The 16,073-nt window shown below is 45.1% G+C and overlaps 1 long non-coding RNA gene across 4 annotated transcripts; it reads right to left on the bottom strand.

The window, feature by feature from the left end:
* Positions 1–8,044: 8,044 nt before the first annotated feature.
* LOC111767607 (uncharacterized) lies at positions 8,045–12,427 on the bottom strand. Of its 4 annotated transcripts, none has more exons than XR_011424575.1 (5): positions 12,262–12,427; positions 11,863–11,999; positions 10,524–10,640; positions 8,388–8,572; positions 8,045–8,317 (listed from the first exon to the last, which is right to left on the bottom strand). It is a non-coding gene; the product is annotated as an uncharacterized lncRNA (long non-coding RNA). The 4 variants fall into 4 exon arrangements; XR_011424577.1 differs by having other exon boundaries at positions 8,045–8,291; XR_011424576.1 differs by having other exon boundaries at positions 11,863–11,986.
* Between the last annotated feature and the right edge of the window lie 3,646 nt (positions 12,428–16,073).

Genomic DNA, 16,073 nt, shown 5'->3' with positions numbered 1-16,073 from the left:
TAGTTTTTATCTGTCATCATACACATGTGCCCCTTTACCCCTTTCACCCTCCTCCCACCCCCTTCTCCTCTGGTCACCACCAATCTGTTCTCCTTATCTATGTGTTTGTTTGTGTGCTACATGTGAATGAAATCGTATGGTGCCCTTCTTTCTCTGCATGACTTATTTCAATCAGCACAATACCCTGAAGGTGCATCCATGTTGTCACAAATGGGACAGTTTTGTCTTTTTTATGGCTGAGTAGTATTCCACGCTACAACTCTTATTTCTGTAGCCCATCACATGGTTGTGTTTTGGGGTTATTGGTTACCAATCTGGAAAACATGAAACATTAGATGTGTACTTTATACTTAGATCAAAATAAATTCCAGATGGATTAAAATTTTAAACATAAAATATAAAACCAAATAAGTAATAGAAGAAAGGAGGCGTGACTATTTGTACCCTTTGGGCAGTGGGAGATTATTAAGCATGACACCTGAGGTAGGCATCCATTGACTCGTCCACCCAGCAGCTCCCCTCTTCCGAGGACCCTGCCCTGCCCTTGCACTCCCCACCCCCTGCTGCCATGGACAAGTGGTTTGGGCAAGCGGTGTCCTCTCATGTGAATCCGTCTTCCTGGCCACGGTGGCTGGTCTAGAGGTGAGCTCCTCATCCAAGCAGGGCTAATAACTCCTCTGGCTACCAGTCTGAGTCACCTTGAGATTCTTTGAACCCCCTCCCTGTTCATGAAACTAAGATGTGTCTCCTGGCACTGCCATTGGCGGTGATTCTAGCCTTTTGGATACAGCCATCATGAGAAAATAAAGCTCTGCCAAGGAGGGAAAAGCAAGCTGAGAAGCAAACAGAGGATGGCTAGTCTCTACCTCCTGCAATGCTAGGTTACACCCTGTCCTTTCTGGTTATGTGAGTTAATAAATTCTCACTTTTGCCACAGCTTATTTCAGCTCAATATCTATCTCTTACTATCCAAAGTTCCAATTCAAATAATACCAGAGACAGGAACCATGAAAAAAAAATGGTAGATTTTTAAATTAAAAGCCTTTTAAAACTAGTTGAAAAAAACACACTTACAAAATTAAAAGACAAGTGAGAAAATTTTATAACACACCTGACTGATGCTTTTGGCTGTTTCCTTGGTGGTCCCAAGATGGCTGCCACAGCCTCAGTCATCTCCTCATACCATATTCAGAGCTTGTAAAAGGGACTGGCGTGTCTTCTGTCTTGTGTCCCTTTTTAAGAGCGGGGAAAATCTTATAACTGTTTGCCCTCGCTCTCACTCCCAGTAGACTTTCACATCTCTTCAGCTAGAATAGAATCACATACTCATGCCAAGAAGCATAAGAGCATGGAGGATAGAATCACCAGGATTGGCTAAGACTTACGGAGATTCACTGCCTGGGATGTGGTACCTGTGAGCCGTATGGAAGGGGAGAATCTAAACAAAATCAGGGCTATGCTAGCAGGGCAAAAACAGGACAGCTGAGATCCTAGGGGCGGTAGGGGCAGAGATTTGAGTAGACTAACCAACAGGTTCTGCCATACTAGACAAGAAACTTAAAAATCTAGGATACTCTTCTGCATAGTGCCTTTTCCGTGGAATGACTTAAGAGACCGGTGAGCTCCTTTTAAGCTTTCCCATACACCAGGCACAGTGTCCTTATTCAGAGCATAAAAATTAGAGTCAAATGGAGCTGAGTTCAAGTCTGAACTCCACCACTAACTAGTCTTTGGGGGCTTCTTAATAACCTCTCTAAGCCTTCAGTTTCTTCATCTGTAAAATGATGATAATTAATCATTGGTAATTACTAATAGTAATTGATAATGGTGATCATTGTTCTAAGCTCATAAAGTCTTTGTGAGAGTTCAATGACGTAACGTGTATAAAGTGCATAGCAAACCATGTGGCACACAGTGAACACTCGATGCATGTTACTTTCCATCGTTATTATTATTGCTATTCTTATTGTAATCTTAATTAGAAGAGGAAATAATGGTGCTTACATCCGTACGGGGAAAAGAGACGAGTAAATAATCAAATAAGACAGTTTCATAGTGGTACTATGAGAAAAGAAAACATGTTTGTATATAATCACTAAAGACATCTCTGGTTATTTTCCTGAGGATAGATTCCAAGAAATGAGGTTGTTGGTCCCACAGTAAAGGAACTATATGAAATAGTGCTGTAGCTCCAAGGCTCTAGACCTGTTGATAAACAAGCTCAGTTAATGAGATCAGGTTGCATCCACCAAGAGTTTTGAAAGAACTCAAAGGTGAAAGGGTTGAAAGCACCAACTGTAGTGATTTATTGTTACGAAGGGGTGCTGTGCTGAAGGACTGGCAGGCTGCCCTGAGCAAATAACAGTTTCTGAAGGGCACTCTAGAAACTGTGCTCCCAAGTTTGACTTCCATGTTGTGAAAACTAGTAGACTTAATCCTGAAGGGGTGCATCCCTGAATGTGTTGCTGACACCAGGCACTAGGGACCTCGGAGGGTAAATCTTCTCACATGCTTAGTGACTTTTTATTGTGGGTTCCTCAGACTTTTCTCTTTGGGAGTTAAATGAGCCCTGGGTTTATAGTGAGAATCTGTGTTTGATTCAGTCTTATACCCAGGAAGATTAATAAGACAGGATCACTATAAACTAAATTTAACTAGAGATCTTTTGGGTCACTCAGATAGTGTGATTTCAGGCCCCAAACCTTTGTGAGGGTGGCTTTGTGGTTAAGAATTTTCCAAGGCCTGAATAGCTACATATCCCCATTGTCTTCTGCTTTGGGGTGGATTTTATTTTTGTTCACCCTTCAGAGTGTTGTCCTTGAGGTTCCCAGCTTTTGGCAGAGGTCTCAGGTCCTCAGCTTTGTCTCCTGCCCTCATGATGTGTGGCCTGTTAAAACCCATGCTCTAGACGCAAGAGATGAGCAGACTCTTCAGGGAAGTCTCTCTAGTGTGTGCTTTCCATCTGGATTAGTGCTTCCTTGTCATTTCTGGCCTCCAGAGGATTCCTTTCCTTTCCCACCAGCTCATTCATGCATTAAAAAAAGACATATTTTGCATGGAACCCACCATTTTTCGGTGTGCTATATGGGGAAGCTTTCTCTGATCATCTTGTCTGCCATATGGCCAGAAGTAGAAATCTGGGAGACCTGTAAGTCTGAAAAATTGTAAATGGTGTGGCTGGAGTAAAACAGGCTTAATCATTGAATCTTGGAATACTAGAATGAAGAAGCCCAAGCACCGCACAAAGGACAAATACCTGGAGATGCTGCTTTATAGAGAAGACAGTGAGTTTATGGACCTTACTCCAGGGGACAAGCTGGAGAAGTGTGGCCCTCAGTGAGTCCTTGCTGAATGAATGCAAGGCAGGTAATGGCAGAGTTGGATGTACTTTTCAGTTGGTTGAATTACCAGACCCAAGTTATATGAATAAGCTCACATCAATTTGGAATGGCGTGTCCAGAGCCAGCTCCTAGTGGATTCTGTCCTGTTGTTTCCTGTTCAACCAGATCCTCTTATATGTGCTTTTTAGGACCTGTTTTCTGTTTTATCAATGTTATATAAGAACGTTGGTAACATAAAGTTAGATTTGTATGTGACTCTAAGCTAATGGTGTTAGCTAGTATCTTGAAGGTAGAAAAGCAATCCTTGTCCCCTCCCCCAATAATAAACAGGGAGTAGATGAGTTAAAATGTAATAGGGCCAAATGTTCTGCATGTAGGTGGAAAAGTCTGCAAAATATCCTTGTGGCCACTGTCCAAGATGGAGCATCAGTCTGGAAAAAATAAATATGAAAGGACTGGAAGTGAAAGAGGTGGCTTTCTGGCAGCAATAGTAGTTAACAAGGCCTGGGGCTCTTCATGCATTGTAAGCTCAATGTGAGCCAACAGTGTGATTCAATAAACGTCAAACAAATCCTAGGCTGCAGAGATAGCAGCACAGAGTCCAAACACGGAGGGAAAGGCACACCTGCCTCCGCAACCGTCAGGTCACTTGGGTGCAAGGCTTCACCTTCTGGACGCCGGAACAAAGCAGAGAGCAGTGAGAGGAGAGCTAGCCATATGGGGATGGAGCAATGGAAGCTTCTCCTCTGGGCTTCAGCCAGAAGAGCAGCTTAGGCTGAAGAGGGGACTTGGGAAGGGGCCTGTGTCAGTCTGCTGAGGTTGCCCTAACAAAGTACCATAGACCGGGCAGCTTAAACAACAGACATGTGTTGTCTTATGGTCTGGAGGTGAAGTCCAAGATCAAGGTGTTGGCAGGGTTGGTTCCTTCTGAGGCCTCTCTCCTTAGCTTGTAGATGGCTGTCTTCTCCCTGTGTCCTCACATGGTCTTCTCTCCATGTGTCTGTGTCCTAATTGCCTCTTCTTTCAAGGACACCAGTCCTATTGGATTAGGGCCCAGCCCAATGACCTCATTTTAACTTAATTAGCTTTTAAAACCCTATCTCCAAATACAGTCACATTCTGTGGTACTGGGGGGTTAGGAATTCAACATAGGCATTTTAGGGGGGACATAATTCAGCCCATAATAGTGCCTGACTCCTGTCTCCACAGGAAATCAATTCTCCATTGTGGTTCCAGCAGACAAAGCAAAGACCACTGTATGGGAGTTATTAGGAACGCCGATTCTGGCTCAGTATAAGGAAAAGCTTTGTAAGATAAAAGGAAGAGCTTCGCCTTAGGAAGCGATGGTTTCAAAGCTGGTCAAAGAGAGGATAGATAGTCTCTTGCTGGGAGTGTTGTGTCAGAGAAAAGGTAGACTAGGTGGTCCCTCGAGATGCATCTGTCAGGCTGAGCTTCTTTGATACTGAGCGGTGCTGGGTGGGAAGAAGAGTGTAGCTCATAGATGGCTGACAGATTACATAATAAGACTAGTCATTTTGAGGATATTTTTAGTATTTGAGGATATATGTGTGCAATTACAAAAATATGTCTTGTGCTTCCCTTTAATGACAGAATCCTAGACCTGGTGCTTAATGGTTTTGGACCAGGGTGCCATTTCTTCTTAAGTTTTTTTCTCTTTCTTTTTTTCAGATTGAGATATAATTGACATATAACTTTATATTAGTTTTGGGCGTACAACATAATGAGTCAATATTTGTTTATATTGCAAAATGATCACCACAGTAAGTCTAAATCACCACACAGTTACAATTTTTTTCTTGTGACGAGAACTTTTAAGATCTACTCTGTTAGCAACTTTCAAATACACAATACAATACTGTTAACTATTGTCCCCATGCTATACATTACATCCCCATGACTTATTTATTTTGTAACTGGAAGTTTGTACTTCCGACTAGCTTCACCCTTTTTCACCCACTCCTCACCCCTCCCCTCTGGCAACCACCAATCTGTTCTCTATATCTATGAGCTTTTTATTTTGTTTCTTTTTTTAGATTACACATATAAGTGAGATCATACAATATTTTTCTGACTTATTTCACTTAGCATAATGCCCTCGAGGTCCATCCGTTTTGTCACAGATGGCAAGATTTCATTCTCATTTATGGCTGAACAATATTCCATTGTGTATATATATATGTAATATATACACACCACATTTTCTTTATCAGTTCATTCATCAATGGACTGTCAGATTGTCTCCATATCTTGGCTATAGTAAATAATGCTGCAGTGAACATGAGGGTGCAGATATGTTTTTGAATTCATCTTAACTTTTAAACATAGGGATGAGAAGAAATGGTGGCTGGACTGCAATGACATGACCCAGAGGGAGGAGAAAGTCAAGTCCCGCTGTGCTTCCCCCAGCTGGGACCACTGGTGGTCCTTCTGAAGCTGAGCTGGCCCCTCGTTTGCAGGTCCATTCATATCAGAGAAAGATGTAAATTACGGGACCCAGCTGAACACTGGGTCTCAGTAGAAGGTCACTCTGGTTACTCTTGGGCACCAGTTCTGTGACATGAATTTCTGTTTGGTTCCAAAGAGCAGATCTCCTTCTACCTTTCATCTGAGTTCCCATGTCTGGAATCCTGCCTCATCCCTGTGCCTGATGTCCTGGTTTGGGATTTGCATAGCACCTTGGTCCATTTAGGAGTGGCAGAGGGCTTTAGCCTTGTCACTTCTTATCCAGGGACTGGAGGCTTTCCCGCCTGCTCCTGATTGAAGCAAGTGGATTCTAGATCCCTCTTGGCAGAACTCCCAGATGCCACCTACTTACCTGCTTCTCAATATCACCTGCCCTAGATTCCCAGCTAATGTTGGTGCCTCCTGCTACTTTCTGTGAGATTCCCATGCCAACTCTTTGCCTATCTTTCCCAGACCCTCGGGACAGTCAGTTTCATGCTGGTCAGGACTTCCTTCTGGGGTCCTCAGTTGGGTTTCTTTCCTCAGTGCCTTCACCTATCCAGCTAGAAAGCCTGGTTCCAGATCTCAGTTTATCAGAGCACGTCTAGCCCTTCCATGGAAAAGTGGGCCGTGCCCAGCCTTATCTAAAGATACGTGATTAAGGATCTGTCCCCATTCTGGTTTCTGAGATCACAACGTTTCCCTGGAGAAGCAATTCCCTGCTAAATTGTGAAGGCAGTTGCCACTACTTCACCTAATATTGGGCGATTGTTTTCCTTGGAAGTGGCGTAAAACAGGTTCTTCCTCATACACAAACCTTTCTTGGCTTCCTGGTTGCTCTTAACATGCAAAATCCATGGTTTTCCCAAAGCTTCCAGTTAGGAGGACATAGAAAGCTTAAAAAGGGATGGAGAGGGGCTGCCCTGGTGGCATAGTGGTTGAGTTTGCACACTCCACTTTGGCAGCCCAGAGTTCACAAGTTCGGATCCCAGGTATGGAGCTAGCACTGCTGGTCAGGTCACACTGTGGCGGCACCTCACATAAATAGAGGAAGATTGGCACAGATGTTAGTTCAGCATCAATCTTCCTCAAGCAAAAAGAGGAAGACTAGCAACAGATGTTAGCTCAGGGCCAATCTTCCTCACACACACACACACAAAAGATGGAGCAGGCTCTGCTTATCATATAGTTGTTTCCACATGCAAATTCTTCCTTGTCACAGTGCTGATAATCAAAGGGAAAGGTCCAGAATGAGTATTTGAAAAAGTTTCATAGGAAGAGCCAAAGACCCTTTGTAGGGGACTTAGGAATATGTTCCATTTATCCTCAAAAGAAAATGGCTTGTACTTTCTTTCCCATAGGTGAACCATCCTCGAGGACATGGTGGGGAAAGAGTTGGTCTATGGGGTGGGAAGAAGAGTTGCCTAATAGCCACTATAAAATGTCAGGAACAGAGAAGATTCAGGGAAGAAGGGAAATTGACAATTTCTAAATATTTATAGCTTGGAGCTCCAGCTGAACTGGGAATAAAACTCCCTGCCTTAACACAGCGGTCCTCAATGGTACTATCCCTCAAGAGGACAGGCAAAGCAGTGGAGGAGTCTTCTCTTTGGCCTTGTGGTCATACTTGGCTTTATAGCCTTGCTCTGCCACCTTGGGGAGGCTACTTAACCTCTTGTGTATATGAGAGAGAGAGACCGACCTTGGGAAAGTGAACCTGGGATGGTTACTTAACCTCTCTGAACCTCAGTTTCCCTGTCTGTGAAATGGCGCCATCAACAGAACCCGCCTCTACTGGTTGTTGTGAGATTTAAATAAAAAGCTCCTAGGATGATGTTTGCCACAGAATAATCTGGCAAAGATTAGCCATAGCCTTCATACCTATAGTAGGTAGTATCCCTCCAGGGGAAGATAGTAGGTTGTATGGCACATCCTTATCCAGTGAGACCCTCTTTTCAAAATACTCCAGCATCATGTCTTTGTCGGAATTACTCTGATCAAGTCTCAGAGTCTCCGCGCCTCCAGCCATATCTGCTTGCATCATCTAACTCCCACATTCCCACTGCCTCAAGATGGTGCCCACACTAGGGCCCTGGGTAGGAATAAGTTTGGTTACTTGGCGAATATAACCACTTTACTGAGCATTCTCAATTCAGAGGGGCACACACATGAAATAGTTTTTTCATCCATGATAGTACCCTTCTGGTATTGTCGAATCTCTCATCTCCCTAAGCGACAGATTTTTTTTTCTTAAAGATTTTATTTTTTTATTTATTTAATTTTTTTTTTCTTTTTTCTCCCCAAAGCCCCGCAGTACACAGTTGTATATTCTTTGCTGCGGGTCCTGCTAGTTGTGGCATGTGGGACGCCGTCTCAGCGTGGCTCGACGAGCAGTGCCATGTCCGCGCCCAGGACTCGAACCAACCAAACACTGGGCCGCCTGCAGCAGAGCGCACCAACTCCACCACTAGGCCACGGGGCCAGCCCCTGAGTGACAGATTTTTAAATGACACCTGACGGAGATTCCATACTTTCTAGTCACTTTCAGTTAAGATTCTGCCTAGTTTAGAGCCCTGGTCTCACCTCTGATTCTAAAGTTCTCTCCTTTACTGTTGGCCAGGTTGTGGCTGGGGAACGCAGTGGGAAGGCGAGTGTGGTCTCCACTTTGCTCTTCTCCCTCCCTCTGCCCGGAGTGGAGGAAACAGTGGTCAGCTTCTAGGAGACTGCCTCCTCCTCCCCTTTCCTGGGCTGAGCTGTGGTCTCTTGGCCTGTTGGGCAGAGAGGAGGGAGGAGGAAAGGGTCAAAGGTCCATTACTGCTCCTTCTGCGGGCTGTCGCTGCTCACTATGTAACACAGTGTTCCAGTAACTTAGGCCTCAAAACAAATCATTCCAAAATGTGGTGGGTTTAAACAATGACAACCTTTATCTTCAGTTTGGGGCAGGGACCAGCATGGTTGCCTTGTCTCTGCTCCACTTCACTCAGCGGGGGAGGCTCACAGGCTGGGGTTGGACTATCTGAAATCTCTCTCACTCCCTCCTAGTCTGGTGGTTGATTCTGGCTGTCAGCTGAGATCTTAGCTGGGGCCATTGGTTGGAACACCTGCATGCGGCCTCTCCACGTGGCCTGGGCCTCCTCACAGGATAGTGGCTGGGATCCAAGGACAACCATGAGAGAGAGAAAGTGCCAAATGGAGGCCATGTTGTTTTATCACCCAGCCTCAGAAGTCACACAGCATGACTTTCACAGTGTTCGGTTCCTCAGGGAAGTCAGAAATTCACCTTCAGTTTCAAGGGGAGGTGACAGAGAGTGATGGGGAGTATCAAGGTTCTGGAAGTGCATGTGAGGCCAGAATATATTGCTGTGGCCACTTTTGGAAAATATCATCTACCATGACTGATGGTCTGTGTGTCAGACATCCAAATGGTGCCTCGTGAAGTACAAGGATGAAATCTTCAGTGGGCCCTCAGGAGCCGGCTCCCTGCCTAGCCCCCTGTCCCTATAGATATTCCCCAGCAAGACCTCATTCCATTTTTTTTGCTGGGTCCCTTGGGTGAGACCCATCCAGAGAACAAGATGCCAGCCTCCTCCTGTTACTGGCGTCTGGGATCTTTGAGGTACTGTGCTGTGGGCTGGGGGTGTCCTCCAGAATTTTGAGCCTCCCTGTCCTTACTTTGGACTCCAGTCATCAAACAGAATTCCAGTCCACATCTGGTCACACCAGCACAAAAGCACCTGGGTCTGAATGAGGACATTGGTGCCCTCATCAAACAAAACCCTCGTCAAAACAAAACCCAAAAACAAGCCTGTGGCCTCATTCCCAAATAAGCCCAGGTGACAACCTTCCCATGTCTGGTATGCAATGCATGGGCATTGGATTAAGATGGCCCTGGTTCCAATCTCATCTGTACCACTTACTGTTGGCCTGGTTACCTAACCTTTTGGAGGCTCCATTTCTTTGTCTGTAAAACTGGAATTATGACAGCATCTATCCCATTGGGTCGTCATGAGGCTCTAACTGAGTTGACCCACATAAAGCCCTGGCACAGTGTCTGGCACACTGTGAACTATTGTGGTTAGCTAGTAATGTAGTTGTTATCATTATTGTATTTTTTGACTCACACACATTGGACACAAGATGAGTTTAGGGCTCTGGGCTGTTGACTGACCCTTGGACTTGAGCTGCATATGTGGTCCCACCCAGCAACTCTTCCCTGTCTGTATGCCAATGACAGGGCAGCCTCTGTCTACAGCACACAAAGGTGGCACGGATATAGGAGAGCTTAGTACAACTCCAGTGGCTCTGACAGGCACCCAAGAGGAATAGGGTGGTCCTTCTTCACCCTTTAAGAACCAAGGTAGAGAAGACAATGATAACACTGGGCTGTGTTCCCAGGTCTCGTCTTCATTTGTGCAGGCTGTGTACAAATTTTGCAAGACCTTCTTTGAAATTCTGGGATTCAACCCTAGGACACAGTACCAAGCCTTCTCTGATCATCAGAGTTTCAATCACAGGCAAACTGAGAGTCATTTATAGCAGTGCCTCCCCACTTTGCCTCTGCTATTGGCCAAATGGCAAAGGAGAGAGAGCACATGGCACAGAGATGCATCTCAGAGTTGGGCTGGAACCTGGAGAACAGCTGAACTAACCTCAGAGATTCCTCTAACCATCTGCGTAGTTTATAAAGGAAAAGGATCATCTTTGCTCCAGGGAGCTTACAGTGTAAGGAAGCATATTGTGGATGTACAAACACTCGTAGGCAGCACAGGGTGGCTATCATTCACCGGCCACATGATCCTTAAAGCTTCTGGCTCCAGGATTCACAGTCTGATGATGCTAACAATCGACGACAGGTACCGAATGTCGAGAGAAAATAAAGAAGGGTACAGGAGAGAGCTAATTAGAATTTTTGGAGGAAGGGAAGTGAGGCCTTCACAATAGGAACAATACTTGAGAGCTTATAAATAGCATTTTATCAGGAAGGTAATGAAAGATCTGAGTGTAGGTTGGTTAAAAAAAAGATGGCAGGCAGGATTCAGGTGCATTCAAGGTGAAGACAAACAAAAGACAGTTTTAGTAGTTTAGGCAGGAGATGAATGGAGACCTGGTACAGAGGAGGAGCTAGCTTCTAACTAAGACTTCGTATGAATTTATTTCTATATGCACGTGTGCAAAAGTTCTTTGCAAGCTGCAGAACCCAGTAACACATTCGTTGTCATAGAAAGGTAGTCACTAAAGGATAGATTGGCGAGAAGAGAGGAGAGCCAGGATTTGACAGCAGCAAGAAAGAAAAGAGAAGGACTGGGCTAAGAGCGGCCAAAGCAGAGCTGAGAAGTTCCAGTCAATCATACAAGTCAAAGCCATTTGAATCGAGCAGTGGTGCTGGACTTAAGGGACAGAGACGGAGAGAGAAAGAGGAGAAAGCTGGGAATGACACCTGTTGGGTGGGTTTGGTATTTTGGGTTATAAAAGGCAGGATAAAGAACTGGGAAGAACTGGCTAGGACAGAAATTGGAACTCAGGTAATGGCTTCAGGTGGACATATGCAGGTTTGAACGCAGGGAGATCAAGCCCAAGAGGAGGCAGGGACTAGAGAACTTGGAGGAAAGCTTCAATGATTCTATAACACATGCCCTAGCCTCTGTGATTCCACTGGTGGTAGAAGAGTGTGTATGTTACATGCCATTTCATACAGTTGGTCAACATAAGGCTTCGTCTGGTGCCCAGGGAGTGCCCCATTGGTGATACCCAAGGGCAGACCCATAGTCCCAGCATAGTGCCCTTGTGGCTCACTGTCTTGGCTTCCACCATGTCTCTGAGACACAAGGCTGTCTCCCGGGTGCCACCTGCAAGGGGGTTACAAGTTGGAACAAGCTCTCTGCACACCTTGCTTTTCCGCCAAATGGGGAGTCAGGGGCAGAGTGGAAAGAGCATGGAATGTGTGGTCACCTGGCTGCTGCCTCTTCCTGGGTGTGTGGTTTCCTGCAGGTGACTTGACTTCTCTAAGTGTCAACTCTCCATCTGTAAACTAGGGGCGATTTTGGCCACAACTACTTACCCCGCTGTCCTGAGGATCGTGTGGAATGGAGGATATGATGATGCTTTGTGAACTGCAAAGTACCTTATAGGTGCCAACAACCATCACGATTCTTTAAATGCTGAAAACTGCGTTTCTTCTCACCCTGCAAAATAAAACTAGGGGAAAGATCCTAGAAGATTTATTTGGTGTGGGTATGAATTAAAGGGGAAAAAATAGCACTGTTTCAAGAATTTTCCCAAACTGTCCATTTTCACTCTCAAAGAAGAGACAAGTATCTCAGAAAGACTGTTGTCCAGGGGCTGCCTCCCCACAGGCCCTGGAACACAGCCGGTGCCTGACCTGCAAATGCTCCCCTGCTGAGCCAGGGAACAGCCAGATGGCCGCTGCCACCTCCCTCCCTGTGCAAACATCTCTCACCCGGCAGAGTCAGCAGGCCTCCCAGGGAAAGGCGCCTCGGAGCTGCTTCTGTGTGGTGTAGCTCAGAAACGAGGAGCCTGCGCGTGGGCTCTGGACTTGGGTTAGGTTTTTAATCCGGGCCCCTGAGCAACAGGGTCATCTATCTTGGCTCCTTCTCTCTTTGTGTAAACAGGGCTGGGGGCCCATGTGCTTTGAGCACAGCCAGGCCCCTGCCTTCACTCCTCCCCGTGTAAACACAATACAAAGAATCTTTGTAACTATCCTTTGCAGCTGCCCAGCTCAGAGGCAGGGAGCCTGCATCGGGAAGGGGGTGAGGGGGAGATAAGGGGTGCTGGAGGAGCCAAGGGCAGGTGGCTAAGGGGTGGGGCCGACCAATACCCCCTGTGCCATACAGTATGGAGAAGTCAGCTTTGCTCAGTGTCTGACCACGAGGGAAGAGGGTCTGTCACCTGCAGCAGAAGCCAAGGGAGTGCGAGAAAAACGGGGAACAGTTTTTCCCCCTGATGTGCCACAGCCCCAATGCCTTCCCTACTGTAGCATTTCAAGTGTGGTGAAGGAAAGAACTGTCTCCTTTTCAGGCAGTACAGGGTAGAAGAAAGAAAATCATGTGGAGGGTTGAGAAAACAAATTGTATTCCTGCCGCTACCCTGCCTCCATACATTTAGCTGTGTGCCCTTTGGAAGGTGCCTTAACCTCTCTGAGTTTCCTTGTCTAGATACATTGGAATTATACTATCTGCCATTTGTTGAGCCCCCTTGATGTCACAAGGACTTAATATATGTTAATTTTTTAATCCACACAACTACCAGTGAGGGAGGGGTGATTATCCCCATTTTAGAGATAAAGAAATTGAGGCTCAGCAAGGAGAACTGACTTGCCCTGAAAATACACAATAATAAGTGGCAGAAGCAGCTCTTTTTTCGGTCAAACCCCTATTCTGCCCCTGCAACTAAGCAAGGTGGGATTTCTTTCTTTGATGATTTGAAAGCTGAGACCAAGCAGTTACTGGCTGACTTGAAATAGTCTTTTCTGCTCGAGACAGATTTTGCCTCAGATAAGCTCAAGGTCTGGCAGTCAGGGCTCTGTCCCAGAGATGTCTCACTGCACTCATTTATCACCTTGGTTAAAATCCAGAGAGAGAGAACAATCAACAACTTGTTCCACCTGCGGCAGAACTTGGCAGGAACGCTTGGAATCACCGTTACCACCTTTTCCATTCCAAGGCAATCCATAAATGTCTAAATTTCCATGGCACACCTTGGAGCCGGCATGAGGGAGAAAGAACCAGTAACCCTTATACCTACAGACAGAAATTAGCGCTGGATACCCAAAAATTGACTCAAAATGGATTAAAGACTTGAATGTAAGACCTGAAACCATGGAACTTTTAGAAGAAAACATAAGCAGTATGCTCTTCGACATCGGTTACAGCAGTATTTTTTCCAATATCATGTCTGACTGGGCAAGGGAAACAATAGAAAAAGTAAACAAATGGGACTACATCAAACCAAGAAACTTTTGCACAGCAAAGGAGACCATCGACAAATCAAAAAGACAACCTAACAATTGGGAGAAGATATTTTCAAACCATATATCACATAAGGGGTTAATGTCCAAAATATATAAAGAACTCATACATTTCAACAACAAAAAAAACTAACAACCCAATTGAAAAATGGGCAAAAGATCTGAACAGACATTTCTCCAAAGAAGATATACAGAATGGCCAACAGGCACATGAAAAGATGTTCAACATCACTAACTATCAGGGAAATGCAAATCAAAACTACAACGAGATATCACCTCACTCCCATCAGAATGGCTATAACTAACAAGACAGGAAATAACAAGTGTTGGAGAGGATGTGGAGTGAAGGGAACCCCTGTATGCTGCTGGTGGGAGTACAAACTGGTGCAGCCACTATGGAAAACAGTTTGGAGATTCCGCAAAAAATTAAAAATAGAACTACCATACGATACAGCTATTCCACTGCTGGGTATTTATCCAAAGAACGTGAAAACATGAATGCATAAAGATATATGCACCCCTAGGTTCACTGCAGCATTATTCACAACAGCCAAAACTTGGAAGCAACCTAGGTGCCCATCAAGGGATGAATGGATAAAGAAGATTGGTATATTTATACAATGGAATACTACTCAGCCATAAAAAAGGATGAAATCTGGCCATTGTGACAACATGGATGGACTTTGAAGGTATTATGCTAAGTGAAATAAGTCAGAGGGGAGAAAGTCAAATACTGTATGATCTCACTCAGAAATAGAAGATAAAAACAACAAACAAACACATAGAGACAGAGCCTGGATTGGTGGTTACCAGAGGGAAAGGGGTGAGGGCAAAAGGGGTGATTAGGCACGCGTGTGTGGTGATGGATGGAAATCAGTCTTTGGGTGGTAAACATGATGTAATCTACACAGAAACTGAAATATAATGATGTACACCCAAAATTTATATAATGTTATAAACCAATGTTACCACAATAAAAAACAAATAATAATAAAAAAAAAAAGAAAGTAGCACTAGAGGCATTGCTGAGGGGAAGAGTGAGAAAGGTTCAGAAGCTTTTTTTTTCTTTTGAGGAAGACTAGCCCTGAGCTAACATCTGCCACCAATCCTCCTCTTTTTGCTGAGGAAGCCTGGCCCTGAGCTAGCATTCATGCCCATCTTCCTATACTTTACATGTGGGATGCCTTCCACAGCATGGCTTGACAAGTAGTGTGTAGGTCCACACCTGGGATCTGAACCCGTGAACCCTGGACCGCCAAAGCAGAACGTGCGAAATTAACCACTGTGCCACCGGGCCGGCCCAGTTCAGAAGCTTTTGACGATAAACTCTTGACAATGATATTCCGGGACATGGGTTGGCAAATTTCCACCCGTGGCCAAATGCAGCTCACCACTCCTTTTTGTATAGCCAGCCGTCTAAGAATTGTACGTTTTTAAATGGTTGGGAAGAAAATTGAAAGCAGAGTAATTGTTCATGAAAATTATATTAAATTCAAATTTCACTGTCCACCAGTAAAGTGCTTTTGGACTGCAGCCATGCTCCTTTGTTTCCATAGAGTCTCTGGCTGCTTTTGAGCCACAGCGGCAGAGTTAAGTAGTTGTGACATCAACCATGTGGCCTGCAAAGGCTATGTTTATCATCTGGCCCTTTATAGAAAAAGTTTGCTGTTTCCTGTTCTAGGAAAACTCATGCACCTGGGCAGGGCTTGGGGCGTCTCACTGTTCCCCAGCAGATATTCATTTAATCCCTTGTTTTCTTATAGCTCCCACACCTCAGCTGTGCCTGGTGTCCCTGATCCAGCTGGGTCTGGTTGGTAGCCTGAGAGCTGTGGGCTCTCAGACCCATGGTGGATGACTGGCTCTGCCCTTACCCCTCCCACCCTTTAAGGTCAAGTCCTTTCCTCTCCCTGTTACTGAACCTCTTAATTCTCAAGTTCATGTGCCAAACACCGAGACATCAGGTGCTTGGAGACGGAGAAAGGTTTATTTGAATTGGCCGAGAAGAGAAGGTGGGAGCATGGGTTCTCTCAAATCCACTTCAAGGAGAGAAGGCAGCAGGGGGCTTTATAGAGCTAAGGGATGTGGCAGGAGGAGTTTCAGAGAAACAAAAGGGTAATTAATCGGTGTACATTTCATGGTCACTAAGATGGAAAGAGGAGTCTTAGTTTTGTCCACTTATGATATGACATTGTGGCCTGTAAAGTTCAAAGAAAGAACTGAAATAGTCTAGAGAAATGGAAATTAGGACCAACATGAGATGGAAAAATCCTTTCAGTATGCAGACT

This window comes from Equus caballus, chromosome 13 (assembly GCF_041296265.1).
Source record: "Equus caballus isolate H_3958 breed thoroughbred chromosome 13, TB-T2T, whole genome shotgun sequence".
Classification (NCBI taxonomy): domain Eukaryota; kingdom Metazoa; phylum Chordata; class Mammalia; order Perissodactyla; family Equidae; genus Equus; species Equus caballus.
Note: the sequence above shows the minus strand (reverse complement) of the source record. Positions and strands in the feature narration are given on the sequence as shown.